Source organism: Gossypium arboreum, chromosome 5, assembly GCF_025698485.1.
Source record: "Gossypium arboreum isolate Shixiya-1 chromosome 5, ASM2569848v2, whole genome shotgun sequence".
Taxonomy (NCBI): Eukaryota; Viridiplantae; Streptophyta; class Magnoliopsida; order Malvales; family Malvaceae; genus Gossypium; species Gossypium arboreum.
Genome location: NC_069074.1, coordinates 20,774,394 through 20,802,270, shown reverse-complemented (window position 1 = coordinate 20,802,270; position 27,877 = coordinate 20,774,394). Strand labels below are relative to the sequence as shown.

The 27,877-nt window shown below is 31.4% G+C and overlaps 1 long non-coding RNA gene and 1 pseudogene across 1 annotated transcript; one reads left to right on the top strand and one right to left on the bottom strand.

Annotated features, from left to right (window-relative positions):
- Nucleotides 1-817: 817 nt before the first annotated feature.
- LOC108471523 (7-deoxyloganetin glucosyltransferase-like) lies at nucleotides 818-20,978 on the bottom strand (annotated as a pseudogene).
- On the top strand, nucleotides 15,266-16,202 carry LOC128292932 (uncharacterized). The gene is made up of 2 exons (XR_008282921.1): nucleotides 15,266-15,400; nucleotides 16,023-16,202. It is a non-coding gene; the product is annotated as an uncharacterized LOC128292932 (long non-coding RNA).
- Nucleotides 20,979-27,877: the final 6,899 nt, after the last annotated feature.

Genomic DNA, 27,877 nt, shown 5'->3' with positions numbered 1-27,877 from the left:
ACATTAATTTGAACGTGCCAAATTCCCCTTCCTTGTAATTTTATACCTTGTATCTAGTTGCCTACATCTTTCCATATTTAAAATATGTTGAATCCATGATATTAGTTTTTTTAAAACTTCAAGGTTTTATTTTCATTTCTTCTATAAATTTTGATATTTTTACAAAAAAAAAACTTTAATTTAATATTGATTCATGATTGATGAATTTTTTTTAAGTTACCATCCATATACATGAGTGGTGACGATTTGAGACAAACAAAACACTTTGAAATTCTAAATTATTATGAATAATGGCAATTTGATGTTAAATTTATTGACAAATAAATTAAAACATCTCATTTTCATAAACAATTTTCAAAGTATAATATTCTAGTAATTAATTTTATTTATATATTGTTTATGTAAAAAGTCCAGTCATATAGTTAGAAAGAAATTTATATTGTTAATGATAAATAATAATATTACACATCATATTTTTATTATATTTATATAAGATAAATTATGCTCTCTCTTTTTTACATGATTAACAAATGATGTTTTAAATTTTAAAATGTCACATAAGTGAATTTAATAAAAATATTTAACTATGATAATAATTATTTTTAAAATTTTAAATTAAAAAGTAAAAGTCTAAATTTATGAAATTAAGTATAATTTAAAATTTAAATTTGTACTCTATAATTTAATACAAATAAATAATACTGAATGGAATTTTATTAGTGTTAATGTTATATTAATTTTGTAAGGGCAAAACAGTATAACTTTATTAATTCTTAGATATTTCTTTTGAATCAAACAAGTAAAGTAGGCTTTGGTTTTAAGCTCTAGGTGTGCATAGAAGTTGGATAATTTTGTCGAGATTCCTATAAGACGAGCCATCAGAATTAACAGCCGCCGCCTCTACTTTTCTCTCCTATTCCACAGATTTCTTCTTCATATCTTTACTCTTTTCTCCTTTGATTAGCTCTCTAACAAGGCTCTCTACTTCATTCCTCTTAACATTATTGTCGATTTCCATGCCCATTCCTTTACTCTTTATATATTTACTCTTTAACAGCAGCCGCCTCTGCTTTTCTCTCCTATTCCCCATTTAGTACACGAATATAAACAATTCGTTTGCTGCTCCGTGAAAAACGACCAATATGTCATGGGGATGCCGCCGGATATGCTTTCAATCATGGAATTCCATCCGCTATGCATTAAGAATCCTTCAACTAAAGGGTGGTTTAGGACTTGTTCTTGTGGGCACCATGTTGCCAACATGCCTCTATCTTTGGTCTCTGCTACAAACTCTATCGGCACAACTGTTGATTCATCACCGACAAGATTGGGTCTAATGACCCACATCAAAGGTTGTTTGCTGTTTGTTGGCCCCCAAGCAAATTCAGTTAGTTGATTAGCTATCATCACAGTGATGCTCCCGAATTCATGTAAACAATAGAGTTGGGCTCTTTGGAGTCTAACCATTGGAGCACTCGGGCTCTTCTTTCCAAAAATTCAATCCTATTTGTTTCAACTCACTATCATCCACATGGTGATTCAAAACAAGATGCAGAGGATGTAATAGCCCAATTTTCAGTGGTGAGGTGTAACACCCCTAACCCGTATCCATAGCTGGAACAGGGTTTCGGGCATTACTAGGATTTACATATCATTTAACAAAAATTTTAATTAAATACTTACCGTTTCTTCATAAGTGTATATCGTTCATTTCATTATATCAATATTTCATGCACCATCATTTTCATATATTTTATGTATATTTATTCCGGTAATAGTTCATATCAAACTTAACATAAATTATATTCTATGTACCTATGCTTATTTCGTTTATCTATCTTCATAATTATTTCATGCAACTATTTTGTACATATATTTCCATATGACCAATTCTTGTAAACATTTCATACAACCATTTTGTACAACCAATTCATATAACCATTCATCATCGATACATATTACCTGAATATTAATTGTTCAACAGATGTCATAGCGTCTCCCATCCACGATCTTATTTATCTTCAACATGATGCCATAGTGTCTTTCAACTATGGTCTTACTCATTTTCTGTCGTGTTGCCATGGTATCTTTCAACCATAGTCTTATTCATTCCTTGTCATATTGTCATTGTATCTTTCAACCATGGTCTTTCACATTTGAATCGCAATGCCATAGCGTCTTTCAGCTATGGTCTTACCATAGCGTCTTTCAGCTATGGTCTTACTCGCCTGAATCATGATGCCATAACGTCTTTTAGCTATGGTCTTACTCATTTCTGGTATGATGCCATAGTCCAACTATGGTCTTACACGTGTATTGCCATGGCCCAGCCATGGTCTTACACTCGTGGTGCTATATCCCAGATATAGTCTTATCATCAGGATGTCATAGCCTAGTTATAGTCTTACACATATATTGTCATGGCCCAACCATGGTCTTATCCGTTAATTCATCATTGATCACTGAATGGCCATACTCAATTCAGCGTTCTGCTCAATTTGAACTTTTGATCCGATTTCCATAATTTAATAATATTCATAATTCAATAGTAAACATATGAAATAATACATTATATCAGTCTTAGTTTAGCAAATAATCATGAAAGTTCAATCATATGAACTTACCTGGCTAAATTGCAGAAATACCAAAATTCAGGGGCATTTTAGAAATTTTTTATTTTTCTCTATTTTCCACACGATATTTATCTAAATTGATAATTTCATTCAATTTATTAATTTAAATAATAAAACAATTCATTTCATGCAATATGGTCATTTTTTACATTTTTATAAAATCACCCCTAAAGTTTTACTTTTATTCAATTTAATCCCTGAGCCTACAACATGCAAATTAGCCATTTTTAATGTAAACCCATGTTAGCTGAATATTCACATATATTTTCCTCCTCCTCCTCTCCATTCCACATCCTTGATATGTACATAATTTCACTATATGCTTATATACTCATATCAAGCTGTCCAAAACTGTTTTAGTACAAAATATTGATTACCACGTTTATAACACTCTTATTTCCTTTCTCAACAATATTTTCCATCACTTTCTCTTATTTTCCTTCACTAACATATCAAGAACATAAAACTTTATATAAGAAAACTCTACATTCACATCATTTCCTTACTTTTTCAATAATATTACACTTAAAAATATATTGAAATATTGATATTCTTACCTTGTTCTATTGATTTCAATCTCTAACTTGATCTTCTCTCTCCTCTAACTTTTATTTCTTGAATCTAATTTGATATTCTAGCTCCCCATAGTCTCCTTGTCATCTTTCTCTCTTGATGGCTATAGAAATTCTTTTGATTTCTAAGTGAAAATGGTGGATTTTTGGTGAAAGGACTAAATTGTAAAGAAAAGAAAGATTCTTTCTTTCTTTCTCTTCATACATTGGGTGCATGGGAAAAAGATGATGGCTCTTCATCTTTCTTTCCTTATATATACTAAATAAAATAATAATAAAATAATAAAATATCATTTTAAAATTAAATTAAAATATTCATAAACTAATATTTATTTAATTAATCTAAAATATCTTCAACATCATCATTATCTTCTAGATTCCTCTCTCCTTATTAATTGACCATTTTTCCCTTTATAATCTTTTAAAATTCCATCATTGAGTCATCATTTAAATATGGTAAAATTACAATTTAGCCCATCATAATTCTTCACCTATTCAATTTGGTCCTAATTCATTCATTTTTCTTAGTTTCTAGATCATTCCACCCTGAAAGTATTAACACTATTAGTCCTTCAACTCTTTTATATTTACACTTTAACCCCTCAAATTTTGAGTATTTACTCTGTGCAACAAAACTTTTCTCACTTTTACAATTTAGTCCTTTCTTGAATTAATATATCATAATATACTCCCCAATGTTGACATAACTCAAAATTTCTCCTTTTGTCACTTTATTTCCTTATTTTACTATATCAAGGATAATATCTTACTATAAAAATTTTCGAGGTATTACATGACAGAATAGTGGTTTCGGGACCACAAATTTCTGTCGTATCGACTCGTAAATATTATTTTTAAAATATTTATAGAGTCACTAGAGTCGTATTAAATTTTGGTTCGGGAATTTTATCGTTTAGATAGTTAATTAAAGAAAAAGGTGAAAAAGTTAGTACTTATTACAATTAGGTGATCAAATTGATTAGTTAATAGTTAAGGATAGACTTAAGTAGCAATTACACATGATTAATGTCTAGGACGGCAATTAGAATTAAAAATGAAAAAAATTAATGATAATGGAAAAATGGTAAATTTGTTAAAATTAAAATTAAACAAATGGAATCAAAAGCCAAAATTCTTCATTTTTCTGTTCTGCTTGGCCGAAACTCACCATTGATGCCCTAGGAAGCTTTTTTCATCATTTTTCCTAGCATGGTATGGAAATTGATCCATCTTCTTGTAATTTTTATATTTTTGAGATCGTTGTAACTAGGTCCAACTAGCCAGTACCTTCGTGTTTGATTTTGTTAAAAAATTTTGGAAGTTGTCATTGATGAATATTGAATATTTTTTATGAATACCATGTATTTGGACTCTTTATTATGCTATATGATGAATTTGTAAAAAGATTTTTGTTAAATCTTGATTTTAGGATTAAATTGTGAAAATGTCAAAATATTAGGGTTTAATAGTGAATTTGATGTTTATTAGGGGCTGGTTGACGGCCTATAATATTTGGATAAATTATTGACTTGAGAAAATTAGTTAATTTGATGAGTTTCGAGTTAAGGGGTTAAATTGCATAATTGTAAAAGTTTAGGGTAATTGTATAAATTCAAAAAATAATAGGGTATTAATTGTAAAATGAATTTGAAATGAAATATATGCTAATAATTGAAGAATTTAATATTATAGATAAAAAATCTGTAGATATTCGAGGAAAAGGAAAATTAGCGGAATAGTCCTTGAATTTCTACCATTTCTATAATTCAGTCTAGGTAAGTTTGTTATATGGTTACTATTAATCTTATTGAATATTTTTACTATTTCATAATTGGTTGAATCATGAATTTTATTTAGTTATGTTTAACAAATTAGAAGTGTCGGTGATTATTTAGGCTATGTGTGCCTAGCATGTTATGTGTCGGTGATTATTCAGGCTATGTGCCTAGCAGGCTGTGTGCCGGTAATTATTCGGGCTATGTGCCTAGCAGGCTTTGTGCCGGTGATATTCGGGCTTTGTGCCTAACAGGCATTGTACTGGTTTAATGCAAATTGACATTTATTTGATAATTTTGGTTAATTAATAAATGAAACTAATACCGAACTTACTAGGCTTTGTGATGCTTATTAGTTTGATTTATTCTTGTAGAACCTTTGGAATCGTTGCTTTGATTGGATCGACTCGGAAGCTCGTGCACTGTCATCAACATCTTGGTAGTCATTTTGGTTCTTGCTAGTTGGTTTAAGTGGCATGTATTAGGAAAGGGTCTATAGTACTTGAATATTTTGAAAGGATATAACTATTGGAAGTAACTTGTTATGCTTGTTTCTAGTAAAGATAATTGAACTTGTGTGCTCAATTAGGTAAACTTTTTGGAACATATATAAGAAAAAGTTGTATAAATCTTTTGGTGTCAAATGATGATGATTGAATACTTCAAGTATGTTATGTGAATTAGTTTAGTTATAAGTAGTTATGATGATTAATTTTTTATAAGTATTTGGCATGTTTGGAAATATTGTGATTGGTGCTTTGTTGTGAATGACATTTATGAATGTTAATGCTAGTAGTTGAATGGCATGTTTTGCACTATTTGGTATGTTTTGGTAAGTAAATTCAATTATATGCATTGATGCAATTATGCTTAAAAGTTAGTTGATTATTTTGGCCAAATTGAGTACATGGTTATACATGCTTTCATGTTATCATTTGAGGTGCCTAAGGACATATTGGTTATATGATTTTATACCATGTTAGAATAGCTAGAATATGAATGATTTTAGTGCCTTGTTTTGGCTTGTATGTATATGAAAATTTGTTATAGGTGCATGCCATAATGGGTGAGAAAAATGGCTTGTAAAATAGCCTATTTTCGTCCACATGGGTAGAGACATGGGAGTGTGTCATAGTCGTGTGTGACACACGGCCAAACGGCACGGCGGTGTGTCCCCTGTAGCTTTCAAAGGGTTGCAAGTCAAGCAGTTGCATTGCCTAGCACATGGCCTGGCACATGGGCGTGTGACTTGGCCGTATGGCCCAAGTTAGTGACTTACACGGGCACGGGCATGGGTTGGGACACGACCGTGTGACCCCTGTAGTTTTGAAAATTTTCCTTATTTTATGAAAACTTCTCTGAGTTTCTGATTTAGTCCCAACTTGTTTCTAATGTGTTTTTATGGCCTCAAAGGCTCGTATACGGGACAATAAGTATGTTTTGGATTGGATTTAATATGATTATTGATATGATTTTGAAATGTTTGAAATTTATGTTTGTTTGATTTGAAAACTCTGGTAATACTCCGTAACTCTATTCTGGCAACGGATACGAGTTAAGGGTGTTACAGAGGACCCAATTAGTAAACTAGGGGTAGCATTAAGTTGAGTACGTCCAATGATTCATGCTCCAAATCATCAAAGGTGTTCAATATAATTGCTGACGCCTTCTGAGCTCTTTTGGTTTCAAAGAAAATAAAATTAAGTATAACGAAATTTGGATCAGTTGTTTTAAAAAAAGAAGGTAGATCCCTTTATCGGATACCTTCCATTGCCTGTATCCAATCTATGACGATATCCAAGTACCCATTCGTTAAATAGCTTTCATCTACAAATAAAAAATAACAATAATTAAACCCGACATCAATGGCGAAGCTAATGCAAGTGGTGAAAGTAGAGCTAAAATGTTGGATTATAAAAATTATCTTTGAGAGGCTTATAACCCTTTTCCATTAATTGGTGATAGTGAATGTAACCGAGGAAGCCGCAAGTGCTTGTAGTCCAAAACAGAAGTTTAGGGACATCTAGTTCTTTAATTGCATTAAGAGTGAAGGTCATGACACCATTCGAAATAATGCAAGAAATAGGGGAAACTTTGGATGTGGACGTTGTAACATCCCGAAATAGGGCCTAAACGGAATAGTGGTTGTGAAACCACAAATTCGAGGTAAAAAAATTATTTTATTATTATTTTGAGGTTCATGGTATGATTGCATGATTGTGTGAAAATTTCGTAATGAAATTCTATGCATAAAGTGCTTAAGTTAAGGTTAGGGACTAAATCGAATAATTTGCAAAACTTGCATTCTAGAATTTTTTAGTATGAAATTACTTTGGAATATTAATTAGGAGGGTTTAAATAACAATTTGACCAATTTTAAGTTCATGGACAAAAATTAGGACATGGAAGGAATTTTTGAAAGTTTAGTAAGGAGGGGTAATTTGGTCATTTGGATATTAAATGAATTAAAAGGGAAAAATAACACAAAATGGTCATCTTCTCAATTAGTTTCTGCCGATTTTTTCTCTCCTCCATAGCTGGGGTTTCTTCAACTTTCAAGCTTCATAGTAAGTGATTCCAAGCCCCGTTTTTAATGATCTTTACATTTTTGGAGTCCCGGTAACTTGATTAAGCTTATTCTAGCAATAATTCAACCTAGGGTTCATATTTGGAAAAATACCCATGGCTGAAATTTGTGTATTTTGGTGTTTTATGATTGAATATGAGGTTTTAAATTATGTTAAACAACTTATGCTACTCGGTTTTAAGTGAAAACGAGTAAAAGGGCTTAAATTGGAAAAAAAATACCAATAGTCATAAGTATATGTTAGAGTGTGATTTTGATATTTCCATAGAAGGGAAAAATCATCAGCATGTCATAAAACATAAGAAAATAGGATGAAGTTTAATTTACGAGCCTTGGGGCAAAAGTGCAAATATGTGAAAGGTTAGGGGTAAAAATATAATTTTGCCAAAGTTTGGGTCAAGGACTGTTTTAATAAATGTGAATATTAAATAAGTTAAATTTGCTATTATAGATCAAGAAGAATGAAATTCGGGAGTAGATCAGGGAAAAGAAAAAGTAAAGGACTAAATTGTAAAGTTTAGTCACATTTTGTATCAAGGTAAGTTACAGTAAACAAATGCAATATTCTTTTATTTTACATTATTATTGTCAACTTCCAGCATTTATATATTTATGTTATGAAAATATTTAAAGTCGAATTTAAGGTGAAATGACAGAGGAAAAGTGTTAGAAAGCCCCGGTTGAATCCTAAGAATGTTAGGATATTAGGGTTGACAGGACAGAACAGAAACGAGCCATGTAAGTCCATATTAGAAATATGGCTTTGGAGACAGGGTTGAGCCATGTAAGTCCATATTATATATGGCATTGGAGACAGGAATAATTCATGTAAGTCCATGTCAAAGACATGGCATTGGCAAGATATTGATAGATAGGAACGACCCTAGTATCCTTAGTATTCCGAGTGGTTTAACGGGTCAGGATACGAGTTAAATTACAGTGAATTAACAGCAAAGGAAAAGTAGATTATACTTATGAAAAAGGAAAGGTCAGGTAAGAAAGAAGGTAAGGGAATAAAGAAGAAGATAGAAATTGAGAAGTAAAGAAATTTATGATGTTAGATGATATTATGCATAATTATCCATTATGTTGAATATTGTGATTTATTTGCTTGTAAGCTTACTAAGCCTAGTGCTTAATCTCTTTATTTTCTTCTTCTTATAGTACTTATCTAGTCACTCGGGGATCGAAGGAAACGTCGGAGGCCGATCACACTATCAAAGAAATAACTCGATATAATTAGACGTTTTGTTTTGGGTATAGCACGTATAGAAACTTAGCTACTTTTGGTATAATATGAGCAAAGAATGATGTGTAAATACTTGCTAGTGATTAGCTAATAAAATAGCCGATGATATACATGTTTATTAATATGTATGATTGAATGGTGATTATCACATGAAAATTATGAAAAATATGAAAGTAACCTAAAAATAGATTCAAGTAACAAAAATGATGTAACTTTGAAAACTCACTAAAAATTGTAGAAACATATTTTGAAGATGAATAATATATGAAATTAAAGCTTATTATGTATATTTTCTTATGGAATAAGCAAAAAAGGTAAAGGTATTATATTTTATGAGATATCTAAGTTTTAGTGAAACAGGGTTAGAGCGATTTCTGGATCCCCTGTTTCAACTTTGGAAATTCACCATAAATTGTAAAACACTAATTATAAGGTTCACTTTATATGGTTAGAATCCTTGTTGAATCTAGTTTTAAGAGAAACAAACGGCTTAGTCATATGAATTTTGTACAGGAAGAAACATGGTTCGTAGTAAGAATAGGTTAGTGCAGTCGAGTTTTGAAATAGGGGAAACTTTAACTAATAAACTATACTAATTGGCCAAGTATAAAATTCTAGAAAAAAATTAATAGATAGATATATGAGTCTAATTTCAGAAAAAAATTATGGATCTTAATTTTGAGTTTTGAAACTCGAGAAATGAATTTTTAAGCAACCATGACGCAGAAAAATAGTTTATTCCGAAAATTAAAATAAGTGGTTTAGAGTTGTTTAAAAGGTAAGATAAGTTTAGTAACACCTCAAGCTTGACTTCGGTGACGGTTTCGGGCATGGGGGTGTTACATTTATTGGTATCAGAGCAGGTTTAGTCGGTTCTCGGAACAGTTAGTGTGAGAAAAAGTCTAGCTATACATGCCATACTTGTATTTTGATAGTGTGACGACTCCTGACGATTTTTAAATTTTTGTTTTATAGTAATGGATCCCGGACGAGGTGGTGATGATGATGTAGAAAGTAATGCGCTTTGCTCCCCATGAAGGAAAGCACCATCCGAGAATAGGCGATAATAGTTGATCGGAGGAGTGACTCGAAGCTCTCTTAGAGCTTTGAATGATTTGTTTACCGAGTTCGTTAGTACGAATCCGCGATTAGACCTCCACGCCTCATGATTCTCGGGCTATCCATGTAGCTCAAGCTTCCCCGATCCACAGTGCAGTGGTAAGAGAAAAGCCACCAGTTGATAGAATCAGGAAACAAGGGGCAGAAGAGTTCCGAGCAATAAAAGATGATGATGTAGAAAGAGCAAAATTTTGGTTAGAAAATACTATCAGAGTCTTTGACGAATTATCTTGTACACCCGAGGAATGTATGAAATGTGTAGTATCACTTCTTAGAGACTCAGCCTACTACTGGTGGAAGACACTTGTATCAGTTGTACCAAATGAGAGGGTCACTTGGGATTTCTTTCAGGAGGAATTTCGTAAAAAGTACATCAGTCAGAGGTTTATTGACCAGAAGAGAAAGGAATTCCTGGAATTGAAACAAGGTAATATGAAAGTGACCGATTATGAGCGCGAATTTGTCAGGCTTAGTAAATATGCTCGAGAATGTGTGTCTACAGAGGCTATCATGTGTAAAAGGTTTGAGGATGGGTTAAATGATGATATCCGACTGTCAGTGGGTGTCCTAGAAATAAAAGAGTTCGTTATTTAGTTAAGAGAGCCTGTAAGGGAGAGGAGCTGTTAAAAAGAAAAGGCAAAGTTGAGACAGAGACACAAGATACAAAGAAGAGACTGATGAGTAGATCATTTCAGGCTACATCCAAGAGGCCCAAAGAGTTTTCTACCAGATATAGCTTTTCGGCAGGGCAATCTAGTCAGAATAGAGGTAGCAGATTTAAGGATCCGAAGGCTCAGACCACCTCGACTACGAGTGTAGGTAATGTCAGATAGGGCAGGCGAAAATGTTTGGTATAAATGTGGTGCTCCAGATCATTTTGTACGAGAATGTCTAGAAGTGGCTAGCCGAGAGGTAACACAGAGTGCTAGATCCAGAAATGCTCCTACTAGAGGCAGATCACCGAGGCAACCGGGAGTAGAAGCAAGTAACAGAGGTACCTCTAGAGATTCGGCTGTGACACCAGATGTTAGAGCCTCTGCAAAGACTTATGCTATTCGTGCACGCAAAGAGGCATCCTCCCCCGATGTGATTACGGGTACATTTTCTCTACATGATATTAATGTCATTGCTTTGATTGATCCGAGTTCGACTCATTCTTATATTTGTATGAAATTGATGCCTAGTATAAGTATGCCTATAGAATCTACAGAATTTGTGATTAAAGTATCGAATCCATTAGGCAAGCATGTATTAGTAGATAAAGTATGTAGAAATTGTCCTTTAATGATTAGAGGCTCTTGTTTTCCTACGATCTCATGCTATTGCCATTTGATGAGTATGATGTGATTCTTGGTATGGATTGGTTGACTACACATGATGTGATAGTGAATTGTGGAAAGAAATTCATTGAGTTGAAGTGTGAAAATGGTGAAATTCTTCGGGTTAATTCAGAAGAGTCAGTTTATTTCCCATAATTTCTATTATGTCTGCTCAGAAATGTTTGAGAAAAGGGTATAAAGCTTATCTTGCTTTTGTGTTGAACACTAAAGATCCAAAATTGAAAATTAAATCAGTGCCTGTGGTATGTGAGTTTCCCGATGTGTTTCCGGAAGAACTACCAGGTTTGCCTCCTGTTAGAGAAGTTGAGTTTGGTATTGAGTTGATTCCAAGTACCACACCCATTTCTATTGCTCCTTATAGAATGGCTCCGTTGGAATTGAAAGAATTGAAAGCTCAGTTGCAAGAATTAATGATAAAGGCTTGGTAAGACCCAGAGTTCACTATGGGTGCACCAAGACTATTTGTGAAAAGAAAGACGGATCGATGAGATTGTGCATAGATTATCGGCAACTTAACAAGGTAACAGTAAAGAACAAGTATCCATTGCCTAGAATTGATGATTTGTTTGATCAATTGAAGGTAGCTACTGTGTTTTCCAAGATAGATTTGAGATCCGGATACTATCGATCATGAGTTAAAGAGTCGATGTCCCAAGACGCTTTCCGAACTAGGTATGGTCATTATGAGTTCCTTGTGATGCCATTTAGCTTGACTAATGCTCCTGCCATTTTCATGGACTTAATGAACCAAATTTTCAGATCGTACTTAGATAAGTTTGTAGTTGTGTTCATTGATGATATTTTGATTTATTCTCATGATGAGACTGAGCATGCAGAGCATTAGAGAATAGTTTTACAAATTCTGAGAGATAATCAGTTGTATGCCAAGTTCAGCAAAAGTGAGTTCTGGTTACGAGAAGTTGGTTTTCTTGGACATATTGTCTCAGGTGAAGGTATTAAGGTTGATACGAGCAATATTTCAGCCATTGTTGATTAGAAGCCTCCTAGAAATGTATCAGAAGTTAGAAGTTTTCTTGGTCTTGCCGGATATTATAGACGATTTGTGGAGGGATTTTCCATGATAGCTACCTCGTTGACGAGACTGCTACGGAAAGATGTTAAGTTTGAATGGACTGAGAAGTGCCAACAAAGTTTTGACAAGTTAAAGGCATTATTGATGGAAGCTCCTATCTTAGTACAGCCGGAATCGGGTAAAGAATTTGTGATTTACAGTGATGCATCCTTGAATGGGCTCGGTTGTGTACTCATGCAGGACGGAAAGGTAATTGCTTATGCCTCTAGACAATTGAAGCCACATGAGAAAAATTATCCGACACATGATTTAGAGCTAGCTGCTATTGTATTTGCATTGAAGATTTGGAGACATTATTTGTATGGTGAAAGGTGCCGGATATTTACCGATCATAAAAGCTTGAAATACTTGATGACTCAAAAAGATTTGAATTTGAGGCAAAGAAGATGGTTGGAATTGCTTAAAGATTATGAGTTAGTGATTGATTATCACCCAGGTAAAGCAAATGTAGTTGCTGACGCTTTAAGTAGGAAACTTTTATTTACATTACGAGCTTTGAATACCAATTTAGCCATGTCAGATGATGGTTCTATTTTAGCTGAATTGAGAGCTAAACTGGTACTTCTTGAAGAGATTTGTGAAGCTCAGAAAGATGATAATGAGTTACAAGCTAAAAGAGTTCAATGTGAGTCAGGCATAGAATCAGATTTTTGGATTGGTTCTGATGGTTGTTTGATGTTTAGAGACAGAATATGTGTACCAAAGAATGATGAGCTTATTCGGAAGATTTTACAGGAAGCACATAGCAGTCCTTTATCTATTCATCCAGGCAGTACAAAAATGTATAATGATTTGAAGAAATTGTATTGGTGGATAGGAATGAAAAGAGATATTTCAGAGTTTGTTGCTAGATGGTTGATTTGTCAACAGGTAAAGGCCGAACATCAGGTACCCTCAGGATTATTGCAGCCTGTGCTAGTTCCGGAATGGAAGTGGGATCGAGTTACTATGGATTTTGTGACAGGATTGCCGTTTACACCGAGAAAGAAAAATGCAGTATGGGTTGTGATTGATAAGTTAACGAAGTCGGCTCATTTTATCCCAGTTCGTATGGTTTATTCACTTGACAAGTTGGCCGAGTTGTATATTTCAGAGATAGTCAGGCTACATGGGGTACCATTATCGATCATTCAAACAAAGATCCAAGATTTACTTCACGGTTTTGGAAGAAATTACAAGAGGCTTTGGGCACAAAGTTGAGTTTTAGTACAACTTTCCATCCTCAAACCGACGGTCAGTCAGAGAGAGTTATTCAGGTACTTGAAGATATGCTTAGATGTTGTGTATTAAAATTTCAAGGTAGTTGGGAAAAATACTTACCATTGGTAGAGTTTGCCTATAATAATAGTTACCAGTCAAGTTTGAAGATGACACATTATGAAGCTTTATATGGACGTAAATGCCATACACCTTTATATTGGACAGAGCTTAAAGAAAGCCAGATTTACGAGGTTGATCTAGTTAAAAAAAGAAGAAAAAGTGAAAGTTATCAGAAATTGTTTAAAAGCGACTTGAGACGCGAAGTCGTATGCGATTTAAAAGAAAAGAGATCGAATATCAAGTTGGTGACAAAGTTTTTTTGAAAGTATCCCCGTGGAAGAAAGTTCTCAGATTTGGCAAGAAAGGCAAACTAAGTCCACGTTTTATTGGACCGTTTGAAGTAATTAAGAGAGTCGGACCATTAGCATATCAGTTAGCTTTGCCGATTGAGTTAGAGAAGATTCATAATGTATTTCATGTGTCTATGCTACGTCGTTATCGTTCAGATCATCACATGTGATTTCTCGACAGAGGTTGAGATTGACCAGACATGACTTACGGTGAAGAACCCAGTAAAGATTCTAGCTCGAGAGGTAAAGCAATTAAGGAACAAAAGTATTGCACTTGTGAAAGTACTATGGAATAAACACGGGTAGATGAGGCTACATGGGAACCCGAAGAGGCTATCAAAACAAGTACCCAAATCTCTTCACGGTAAGATTTTGGACGAAAATCCCTAAAATGGGGAGAAATGTAACATTCCGAAATAGGGCCTAAACAGAATAGTGGTTGCGAAACCACAAATTCGAGGTAGAAAAATTTATTTTATTATTATTTTGAGGTTCATGGTATGATTGCATGATTGTGTGAAAATTTCGTGATGAAATTCTATGCATAAAATGCTTAAGTTGAGGGTAGCGACTAAATCGAATAATTTGCAAAACTTGCATTCTAGAAGTTTTTAGTATGAAATTACTTTGGAATATTAATTAGGAGGGTTTAAATAACAATTTGACCAATTTTAAGTTCATGAACAAAAATTAGGACATGGAAGGAATTTTTGAAAGTTTAGTAAGGAGGGGTAATTTGGTCATTTAGATATTAAATGAATTAAAAAAGGGAAAAATAACACAAAAATGGTCATCTTCTCAATTAGTTTCTTCCGATTTTTTCTCTCCTCCATAGCTAGGGTTTCTTCAACTTTCAAGCTTTATAGTAAGTGATTCCAAGCCCCGTTTTTAATGATCTTTACGTTTTTGGAGTCCCGGTAACTTGATTAAGCTTATTCTAGCAATAATTCAACCTAGGGTTCATATTTGGAAAAATACCCATGGCTGAAATTTGTGTATTTTGGTGTTTTATGATATAATATGAGGTTTTAAATTATGTTAAACAACTTATGCTACTCGGTTTTAAGTGAAAACGAGTAAAAGGGCTTAAATTGGAAAAAAATACCAATAGTCATAAGTATATGTTAGAGTGTGATTTTGATATTGCCATAAAAGGGAAAAATAATCAGCATGTCATAAAACATAAGAAAATAGGATGAAGTTTAATTTACGAGCCTTGGGGAAAAAGTGCAAATATGTGAAAATTTAGGGGTAAAAATATAATTTTGCCAAAGTTTGGGTCAAGGACTGTTTTAATAAATGTGAATATTAAATAAGTTAAATTTGCTATTATAGATCAAGAAGAACGAAATTCGGGAGTAGATCGGGGAAAAGAAAAAGTAAAGGACTAAATTGTAAAGTTTAGTCACATTTTGTATCAAGGTAAGTTCTGATAAATAAATGTAATATTATTTTATTTTACATTATTATTGTCAACTTCCAGCATTTATATATTTATGTTATGAAAATATTTAAAGTCGAATTTAAGGTGAAATGACGGAGGAAAAGTGTTAGAAAGCCCGGTTGAACCCTAGGAATGTTAGGATATTAGGGTTGATGAGACGTAACGAAATGAGCCATGTAAGTCCATATTAGAAATATGGCTTTGGAGACAGATTGAGCCATGTAAGTCCATATTATATATGGCATTGGAGACAGGAATAATTCATGTAAGTCCATGTCAAAGACATGGCATTGGCGAGATATTGATAGACAGAAGCGACCCTAGTATCCTTAGTATTCGAGTGGTTCAACGGGTCAGGATACGAGTTAAATTACAGTGAATTAACAGCAAAGGAAAAGTAGATTATACTTATGAAAAAGGAAAGGTCAGGTAAGAAAGAAGGTAAGGGAATAAAGAAAAAGATAGAAATTGAGAAGTAAAGAAATTTATGATGTTAGATGATATTATGCATAATTATCCATTATGTTGAATGTTGTGATTTATTTGCTTGTAAGCTTACTAAGCCTAGTGCTTAATCTCTTTATTTTCTTCTTCTTATAGTACTTATCTAGTCACTCGGGGATCGAAGGAAACGTCGGAGGCCGATCACACTATCAAAGAAATAACTCGGTATAATTAGACGTTTTGTTTTGGGTATGGAATGTATAGAGACTTAGCTACTTTTGGTATAACATGAACAATGAATGATGTGTAAATACTTGCTAGTGATTAGCTAATAAACTAGTCGATGATATACATGTTTATTAATATGTATGATTGAATGGTGATTATCACATGAAAATTATGAAAAATGTAAAAGTAACCTAAAAACAGATTCAAGTAACAGAAATGACGTAATTTTGAAAAATCACTAAAAATTGTAGAAACATAGTTTGAAGATGAATAATACATGAAATTAAAGCTTATTATGTATATTTTCTTATGGAATAAGCAAAAAAGGTAAAGGTATTATATTTTATGAGATATCTAAGTTTTAGTGAAACAGGGTCAGAGCGATTTCTGGATCCCCTATTTCAAATTTTGAAATTCACCATAAATTGTAAAAAACTAATTATAAGGTGTAATTTATATGGTTAGAATCCTTGTTGAATCTAGTTTTAAGTGAAACAAACTGCTTAGTCATATAAATTTTTTACAGGAAGAAACATGGTTCGTAGTAAGAATAGGTCAGTGCAGTTGAGTTTTGAAATAGGGGAAACTTTAACTAATAAACTGTACTAATTGGCCAAGTCAAAAATTCTAAAAAAAAATTAGTAGATAGATATATGAGTCTAGTTTTAGGAAAAATTTACGGATTTTAATTTTAAGTTTTGAAACTCGAGAAATGAATTTTTAAGCAACCATGACGCAGAAAAATAGTTTATTCCGAAAATTAAAATAAGTGGTTTAGAGTTGTTTAAAAGGTAAGATAAGTTTAGTAACACCTCAAGCTTGACTCTGATGACGGTTTCAGGCGTGGGGGTGTTACAGACATGGAATCATTTAGCTTGCGGAGGAGTTGTTTGAAGTGGGGTAAGTAGATGTTGCTGGTGGTGTAAGACCCCAAAAATTTTTACAGTAAAATATTATCCTTGATATAGTAAAATAAGGAAATAAAGTAACAAAAAGGGAATTTTTGAGTTATGTCAATATTGGGAAGTATATTATGATATATTAATTCAAGAAAGGACTAAACTGCAAAGATGAGAAAAGTCTTGTTGCACAAGAGTAAATACTCAAAATTTAAGGGGTTAAAGTGTAAATATAAAAAGTTAAAGGACTAATGGTGCAAATATTTTAAGGGTGGAATGATCTAGAAACCAAGAAAAATTGATAAATTAGGACCAAATTGAATAGGTGAAAAATTATGAGGGACTAAATCACAATTTTACCAAATTAAGTGATGACTCAAGGATGGAATTCTAAAAGATCATGAAGGGCAAAATGGTCAATTAGTAAGAGAGAGAATTCTAGAATGTAATGATTATGTTGATGATATTTTAAATTAATTAATTAGATAAATATTATTTTATTAATATTTTTATGAGATGTTTATTATTATTATATTATTATTTATTTAGTATAAAAGGAAGGAAAGATGAAGAATTAACATCACATTTCCTTTCCCATGCAACCAACGTTAGAAGAGAAGGAAAAGAAAGAAATTTTGTTTTCTTTACAATTTGGTCCTTCCACAAAAAATTCATCATTTTCACCTAGAAATCAAAAGAATTTCCATAGCTACTAAGAGAGAAAAATGTTAAGGAGACCCTGGGGAGTTAGAATATCAAGTTGGATTCAAGAAATAGAAGCTAGAGGAGAGAGAAAATCAAGTTAAAGATTAGTATCAATAGAACGAGGTAAGTATATCAAGATTTCAATATGTTTTTAAGTTTGTTATTATTGACAAAGCATGAAAATAATGTTATAGTAGAGTTTTCTTACACAAGGTCCTATGTTCTTGATATGTTAATGAAGAGAAAATAAGAGAAAGTGATGAGAAATGGTGTAGAAAAAGAAAATAAGGGTGTTATAACATGGTAATTAATATCTTGTACTAAAACAGTTTTGGACAGCAACAGTAGTCTAACTTTGAAAAATCATCAAAAATTGTAGAAATCTAATAATAGGATGAATAAAATATGAAATTAAATCTTATTAAGTCTAGTTTCTTATAGAAGAAATGATGTAAGCAATGGAATTGTAAATAATGAGATATGATGAATTTTGTGAGACAAGGTCAGAATGATTTCGGGTTTCCCTGTTCTGACTTTATAAAATCATAAAAAATTGGATAGAAATAATTGTGGGATTAAATTTATATTTTTAGAATCCTTAATGAGTCTATTTTCAATATAAAAAACACGAACATCATTTGAATTATTTACGAGGAGATAATTAATTTTTAGTGAAGAAGGGTCAGAACTGTCAGACAGCAGAACATGGGTAAATTTAAAGAATAAACTGTACTTATTGGCTAAACCAAAAATTATGAAAATTTTATGGTAATAATATATATGAGTCTAGTTTTAGTGAAAATTAGCGGATATTAATTTGGAGTTCTATAGCTCCAGATATAAATAATTTAGTGACTATGACGTAGATAGACAGCTTGAATATTCATAAAAGTAAATAATAAAAATTATGGATAATGTTACTTACAAGTGTGTTATCTACATTAAGGATGTGGAATAGAGAGGAGAAGGAGGAAAAATATGTATGAATATTCATCTAGCATGGCTAATTTGTATATTTTAGACTCAGGGACTAAACTGAATAAAAGTAAAACTTTATGGGCAATTTTGTAAAAATTTCAGAAATGACCAAATTGCATGAAATGGATTATTTTATTATTTAAATTACAAAATTGAATGAATTTATTAATTTAGTTCAAGATCGGAGAGAAACATGTTTTAGGGATTAAATTAAAAAAGTGTTGAAATTATGGAAAATTCTGATATTTTATAGAATTCATGAACTGTTATCAATACATATGAGAATAATAGCTGGAAATAAGGATTAAATTGCAAGAATTTTATTTTCCCTAACCCTAAGGATGAAATCGTCATTAATTAAAAGTTTAGAGGCAAAATGGTAATTTTTCCTAGAGCATTAATTAAATGCATTAGAATATGAAATGAATGAAAATGATGATCAAATTTATTTATAAAGATCCGGACGACTCAAATATGAGACTTGATAATAGAAAAGAAAAGATATCGGATTAATGAAATTATAAACACAAACAAGCAATGAGGTAAGTTGGTGTAACTTGAATTATATTCTTAAATGCTTGAAATGTATGTTATTGATGTGAAAATAATTTGAATGTTCATTGTATGAAAATTGATGGAACATTGATATATTTGATAAAAAGGGGAAGAAATCCCGGTTGAATAAAAGGAAATTTCGATGGATCTCTGAAAAGGAATTGACGGTAAAAAGGATCTAGCCCGGACGGGTGATCCTATCCTGATATAGCCCTCCTGAAGAATACGTGTAAATGGATTTAGCCCGGACGGGTAATCCAAATTAGGGTCTGAATTTAGCCTGGACTGGTAATTCAGATCCAAGCTCATTAGAGTAATTGTCGTTGCGGGATTTAGCCCGGGTGGTAATCCCCTGTAAGGATGAGGTTCATGGAGTGTGCTCTCTGATATGAAATGTGTAAGACCATGGTTGAAAGATACCATGGCAACCTGATATGAAATGTGTAAGACCATGGTTGAAAGATACCATGGCAACCTGATATGAAATGAATAAGACCATGGTTGAAAGATACCATGGCAACATGACGGGATATGAATAAGACCATGGTTGAAAGATACCATGGCAGCGTGACATGAAATGAATAAGACCATGGTTGAAAGATACCATGGCAACATGACAGAAAATGAGTAAGACCATAGTTGAAAGACACTATGGCATCATGTTAAAGATAAATAAGACCGTGGATGGGAGACGCGATGACATCTATTGAACAATTGATATTCAGGTAATATGTGTCAGATGACGAATGGTTATATGGAATAGTTGTGTGAAATGTTTACAAGAACTGGTCATATGGAAATATATGTACAACATAGTTGTATGAAATAATTATGAAGATAGATAAACAAAATAAGAATAAGTACATGGAATATAATTTATGTTAAGTTTGATATAAACTTTAGGAATAAATATACATAAATTATATGGAAATGATGGTGCATGAAATATTGATATAATGAAATGATTGATATATACTTATGAAGAAACGGTAAGAGAATGATATGTTTCATGACATGTACATATATGATAATCTTTGATATGTTAATACAAGAAAATTATGTAAGTAAAGACAATTATTAAACTCAAGTGTGACATGTCGAGAAAATAAGTATATAAATGTTGAATTTATATGAAATATATGCAAGTATACTAACAATGATGTTGTTTGACGCTTAGACAAGTGTCAAGCTATTGATTGAATGGTAACATATTTAATTATAAGAAGTATTGAAATGGTAAGTACTTAGATGAAAATAAAATTTAAGATTTTGCGAATTTTTTTTATGATCCCGATTTAATTCTGGTTGGTTTTTAATTTATGTTTGGGGCTTCGAGGGCCCAATAGAGAGACGTTATGATTATTTTCAACATATGAATAATAAATGACTCAGAATTATCTGAAAATATTCAGTAAACTCCGGTAATGCCTCGTACCTATTCCGGCAGTGGATACGGGTAGGGCGTGTTACAGGTGGAGTCGCAGAGGGAAGGGATGTCTTGGGTGGCATTGATATCCGTCGGCGGAAGGCTGTCGGGAATGGTCTCGAAACAAAAAGAAGGGAGACCATTAAGAACATCAGGTCCTCAAGATTTAAGTAGATGTTTGTGGTTAAACTCAGTGTTGACAAAGGTGATATAAAAGCCCTTCTGGTAAAGTATTTTGGCTAGCTTTAGCATAGGATTGATATGGCCTTGAGTAGGGAAATGAATGCATATTGCATGATGCCTATAACCCAAGGAACCCATTGTTGACCAATATTTCAAGTTTAGAAAAACAGGAATGTAGAAGCCCAATTTTGCCCGGGCCCAACCCAAAAAACCAAAGCAAATAAAATAAAAATATAAAAAATAATTATCCACAGTCCATTTACAACAAATGTAGCCCAAATGCATTAAACCCAAAAAGCCCAATTTACAAACCCAAAAACTAAAAAACCTAGGCGGCCTGTTGGCCCAAAAACTAAACTCAGTTTTAGTAAAAACTGAAACCCTAATACTATATGAGCCAGCAGTGCCGCAGCCTCTCCACGTCGGAAGGCGTGCCGTCTGACTCCCTTATGCCACCATTATTGACTTCGCTCTCTGCTACCATCGCTTGCAAAGAAAAACAAACACGCAACAGCAAACAGCAGAGAAATAAATAAAAATAATATGTAAAAATTGGTTATAAAGGCCGGATGGAAAATGTAATTTTTTTACGAAGAAAGCAATCAAAAACAGAAAAATCGAATACAAAAAAAGCAAAGAGTTAACAAAAGTAGTTTTTTTTTTCACGTCTAAAATAGAAAATATAAGAGTAAAAGGCTCAATTTTTACCTACGACACTTTGTCTCCAGTCGTCTTAGGGGCTATCTCTTTTTTCTTTCTTTTTTTAAAAAAAAAAATCCAAGAAACTGAAGTGTTTCATCTTTTTATTTTTATTTTCTAACTTGGGATCATGTTTTGGGGATTTTGACCCCAGATCTGTGCTCTACACAAAAAAAGGACTCGAAAATGAGCCTTTTTCAATTTCTGGCCACTAGAGGCGGCGGTCTTCGTCGCCAATGACCGGCGGGCACGGCAAAGACTCACATGCCTCGTGACAGGAGGGGAGGGTAGCTTCAGAGAAAAAAATGAAAGGAAAAGAAGTTTTTTTTAAAAAAAAAATTGATTCAAAATTATTTTTTAAAAAAAGATTTTTCACTTATGTAAGGGTCCAAAACGGCGTCATTTTAGGCTTAAGCTTTAGACGTCAAAACGGTGTCGTTTTGACGCAACCCCACCCGATCCGCTACAGGTTAGCGTGTTTTTTATGTGGGTTCTATTTGCACCTTTAGTCCTTCTAGTTCTGCGACTTTTTTCAATTTAGTCCCAGTCCCTTCTTAATTATTTTACTTATCCCTTGTAATTTTAAATTGTTCACAATTTGGTCCCTAGACCATTATGAACCCGCTTAAGGGATGACATTTGTCCTAGGGCTTGGAATAATTGCCTATTTGGTCCCTGCCCCTTTTCAGCGCGTTTTAGTTTCTCCTTTATCTTTTTTTTTTGTAATTTAGGCCCTTAAATTCCATTCAAATTTTGATCTAGTCCCTTTTATATTTATTCATTTATTTTATTATAATTTAGAATCTAAATTTTATTTTAATTCCAATTTAATCATTTATTCGCTTAATTTCAAGCTTTTATAATGTTTTATATGTATATTGTTTTGTTTTATTTTATTTATTTATTTATACGTTCATTCATTTATCTATTCTTTACTCTTCTTTTATTTAGAATTTATATTGTTATTTATTCCTTTATTTACACATATTATTATTATTATTATTATTATTATTATTATTATTATTAGTGTTTATTTCACTTTATTTATTTAATTAATATTAGAATAGTAATTAATATGATTATTATTATTGTTATTATTTGGTGTTATTATTATAATTACATCATTATTATTATAGTATTCTATTATTTATTAATTACCATTTTAATATTCTACGGTATAGTTATTCTACATTATTTCATTATCATTATACTATACATTACGTTTAAAAATATTTGTTCGTTTTACATATGATGCTCGAATAAACTAAATATATACCTTTTAAGTATTACGTTAATTTTTGCTTAATGCATAAAAAGAAATTTTTTAAAATAGGCAATATTTCATATTTGGAGATTCGAGAAGTCGTACCCTAACTTACGGGGTTTCGATTTTCTCGTTGAACCTAAATGATCGAATGTCCTTTTAAAATTAAAAACCATGAGATTTAATAAAAAATAAAAGGCAAGCTTATTCTCAAGGATTCGAGGTGTCGTGTCCTAACTTAAAGGATGTGACATTTTGTTATCTCGAGATGAGAGGGTCTTTAACATACGTTTCGATTTATCCAAGCAACTTTTAAGTAAAAATAACATTAACACAAAGAGGGATCGTACTTTAAACTCTTTTCAAGTTTTCAACTTTCGACACTAAGACATTAATTAATCAACTAGGTACCAATTTTGGGCGTTACGAGGGTGCTAATCCTTCCTCGTGCGTAATTGACTCCCAAACTCATTTCTCAAAGTTTATAGACGAAAAATCATTGTTTTAGCAAATCAAACCGTTTATTAAAACGATTAAATTACGAGGTGACCTGATCACACCTCATAAAAAAAACTTGGTGGCGACTCCCATTTTTATTTTTTTTATTTATAAAAAGTTTACTTCAAAAAAATATTTCGACTTCAAAAAGTAGACGTTTGTGGTTAAACTCGGTGTTGAAAAACGTGATATAAAAGCCCTTTTGGTGAAGTATTTTGGCTAGCTTTAGCATGGGATTGGTATAGCCTTGAGGAGGGAAATGAATGCATATTGCATGATGCCTATAACCCAAGGAACCCATTGTCGATCAATATTTCAAGTTTAGAAAAATAGGAGGATGCAAGAAAGATATATGCTTTGATGGGGGGAGATTCGGGACCCCTTTTATAGCCCTTATGCAAGTGGCATTTTCAAATTTTCATATTACTGAAAAATCTAGCATTAGCAGTAAAATGTAACACCCTGAAAATTTCTACAGTAAGATATTATCCTTAATATAGTAAAATAAGGAAATAAAGTGACAAGAAGAGGAAAATTGAGTTATGTCGCTGGGAAGTATATTATGACATATTGATTCAAGAAGGACTAAATTGTAAAAGTGAGAAAAGTTTCGTCGCCCAAGAATAAATACTCAAAATTTGAGGGATTAAAGTGTAAATATGAAAAAATTGAAGGACTAATAGTGCAAATATTTCTAGGGTGGAATGATCTAGAAACCAAGGAAAATTGATTAATTAGGACCAAATTGAATAAGTGAAGAATTATGAGGGACTAAATTGCAATTTTATCAAATTAAGTGATGACGCAAGAATGGAATTTTAAAAGATCACAAAGGGAAAAATAGTCAATTGGAAGAGAGAGAAATCTAGAAAGTAATGATATGTTGGTGATATTTTATAATTATTTAATTAGATAATTATTATTTATTTAATATTTTAATAAGATATTTTATTATTTTATTATTTTATTTAGTCTATATATATATATATATATATATATATATGATTGTGTGTGTGTGTGGAAAAAAAAATACACACTTCATCATCTTTCCCATGCAAAACCAACGTGAGAAGAAGAAGAAGAAGAAAAGATGTTTTCATTTCTTTACAATTTGGTCCTTCTACCAAAAATTCACCATTTTCACCCAAAAATCAAAAGAATTTCCATAGCTACCAAGAGAGAAAAATGTTAAGGAGACTATGCGAAGTTAGAATATCAAGTTGGATTCAAGAAATGGAAGCTGAAGGAGAGAGAAAATCAAGATGAAAATTGAAATCAATAAACAATGTAAGAACATCATGATTTCAATATATTTTTAAGTTTGATATTATTGAAAAAGCATGGGATTGATGTTAATGTAGAGTTTCCTTACATATGGTCCTATGTTCTTGATATGTTAGTGAAGAGAAAATAAGAGAAAGTGATGAGAAATAGTGTAGAGAAAGAAAATAAGGGTGTTATAAACATGGTAATTAATATCTTGCACTAAAACAGTTCTAGACAGCAGCAGTAGGCTAACTTTGAAAAATCAACATAAATTGTGGAAACCGAATTAGAGGATGAACAAAATATTTAATTAAATCTTATTGAGTCTAGTTTCTTATATAAGAAACGGTGTAAGCAATGGAATCATAAATTGTGAGATATAATAAATTTAGTGAGACAAGGTCAGAATGATTTTGGGTTCCCCTGTTCTGACTTTGGAAAATTATAAAAAATTGGATAAAAATAATTAGGTTCTTAAAGTTATATGTTTAAAATCCTGAATGAGTCTATTTTCAATAGAAACAAACAAGAACATCATCCAAATCCTGTACAATGAGATAATTAATCTTTAGTAAAGAAGGGTCGGAACTGTCAGATAGCAGAATAAGAGTGATTTTAAAGAATAAATTTTACTTATTGGATAAACCAAAAATTCTGAAAATTTTATGTTAAGTTAATATAACTTGAATTGCATTTTAAATGCATGAAATATCGATATAATGAATTATCTGATTTATGTTTATGAAGAAATGGCAAGAGAATGATATTTATCATGACATGTAAATATGTGATTATCTTTGATATGTTGATACAAGAAAATTAAGTATATTGGGACGAGTAATAAATTCAAGTAAAACATGTCGAGAAAAAAATAAGTATGTTTAAGGGACAATATGTTTGATTTTAATTGGTTCCAAATATGAACGTTAGGTGAAATAAAACATCTGATAAATAAATCGGTAACTCTAGTAATACTCCGTAACTCTATTTCGATAATGAATTCGGATTAAGAGCATTACAGTAAAAATATTAAATTATATTAAAAATTGATGCTCCAATTGTTCAGCGAAGAAAAGTAAAATAAATCAGGAAAACACCTAAATAAGCCAAATAATAATCATCTGAGTATAGCTGAGGTATAGGTTTGACGGTAAGTACCTGTTCCAGGGAAGGCCAGCTACTGCTGGCTTAAATGATATGGCAAAGCAGCTAACTTTGATAAAACAACACATCATTTTCCCATTATAGAAGTGGTGATTATTGAATCATATTTCGTCATTCGTCAACTCCAACAGTTGAGGATTTCCGTAATTATCTCACATCGGGCTTTGTTTAATAACATCATACGTAATTATTTCACGTAATTAGTATTTAGGTGTTGACTAACAAATAGATTTTATAAAAAAAAAAATATATTGTCTTACAAGCAAGTTTTAAAATTCAGTTTTTATTTTTTTATTTTTTATGTTCGAGATTGTGACTTTTAATAATATCGATTATAAAATTCAAATTTCCATTCTTCCTTTCTTTGAGAGCACAGTATACATAACCATAACCACGATTAAATATACAAATATAAAAATTAATAAAATTTTAAACATATTAAAAGCAAAGGATAGATTTAAAAGAGAAGCATTCCCTATTCGTCCATAATGAAAATTGTAGAGTTAGGTTATTCATGGGTGTAAAAAGGATTGATGAGGATATTTTTCTCTGTTTGACGTGCAAAATGAAGTATAGTTAGAAATAATTACGTGGTCATTATTAAATTGGTTGGGATACTGACAAGGTGCAAAACTCATGTTATGTCAATGAAAATGGCTGATGTATTTCCATTACTTGCATTATCTTTTTAATAATTTAAATTGCAAAATGAGATATTTATTGAGATCCTTTAAAAGTATTCCTTCACCATTTAAAGCTCTTTTTGATAAGGACGTTGCCCTTAATTTCCACCATAACACATTTATTATACTAGATAATGGCACTCAAAATGTAGTTAAGTAACAGCACATGTCCATGTTTTTAATGCATTACATGTGATTTGATTATTTGTTATTTTATAATTATAGTTTTTTTTCAAATTTTGATGTCTAATTAATTTGTAATACAATTTAAGTGTTGTTTGATCAAATTAAGTAGTGAAATTAAAGTTATAAAATTTATTTGGTATATTTTATTAAAATTAACTATGTGTTATGAATATCTTATTAAGTGAATATCCATCAAAATCAAGATAAATTTTGATTTACCTTAAATTCTAATAGTTATCAAGAGTAGATCTCTATTTCATTTATACTTCTTATGTATACAAATATAAATTTTGGAGAAGTATTGTAATAATGATCAATAAAATACGTTTTCTTTACTCTCCAATTCTCTTTATTCTTTATTCTGTCTTTTATTTATAACACTATAGAATATGATATGACTATTTCACAAATGTAATATTTAAAATATTTAAAATTAAATTATTTAAAAATAATGTTTAAAAAAAAAAGAATTATTAAAGAAATATACATTAAGTGATGATTAACTACTTATCAATCTATCGTTTTTATTATGAATTATCAACATAAACTTAAAATTAATATTTTAGTTTTTCACAAACAAGCATTTAGACAAAAAAAAAAAACTTAAAAGTAGTGTAATGTATATAATATAAGATGTATAGAAAGTATATATTTTATTTTATAATTTTATCTTCTTTTGAACTGAATCATATGTCATTAAGTCTAAAGACATCTCCCATAAAAAAAAAATTTAAAGACATCTAAAAGCATTATGAAAATATAGATATTACTACATCATACTACACCTATTATGGTCATCTATATTTTTATATTATATTTAATATTTAACGTCATAAGATAGTTGAAAATTGATTAAAAGCTATTATTCTTACAAATAAAGTATAATATGATGAAAATCTATTTTGATTTTTATATAAAAACTTTTAGAAGGTACATCAAATTCAACCGAAAAGATTAGGATAGTAGAAAAAATAAATTATGTTCAAATACTGTAGTTAAAGAAATCCAAAATGATCCCAATCTCAATAATTGATGAGATCCATCTTCAATAAATCATAATGTTGGCATAGAAATTTGAGTAAAAAGTAAAGATATTAACCTAAAACCATGATTAATTTGAGAAATTGTCCTTAATAATTTAGTTACTGTTCATTTATACATAATAAAATCATTATTAGTCCAAAGTAAGAAATTAAGTTTATATGCATGTTAACAACTAGACTAATTTCTTTTTATTTTATTTTTGAAAAATAATAAATGGATGCCATTAATGCTGA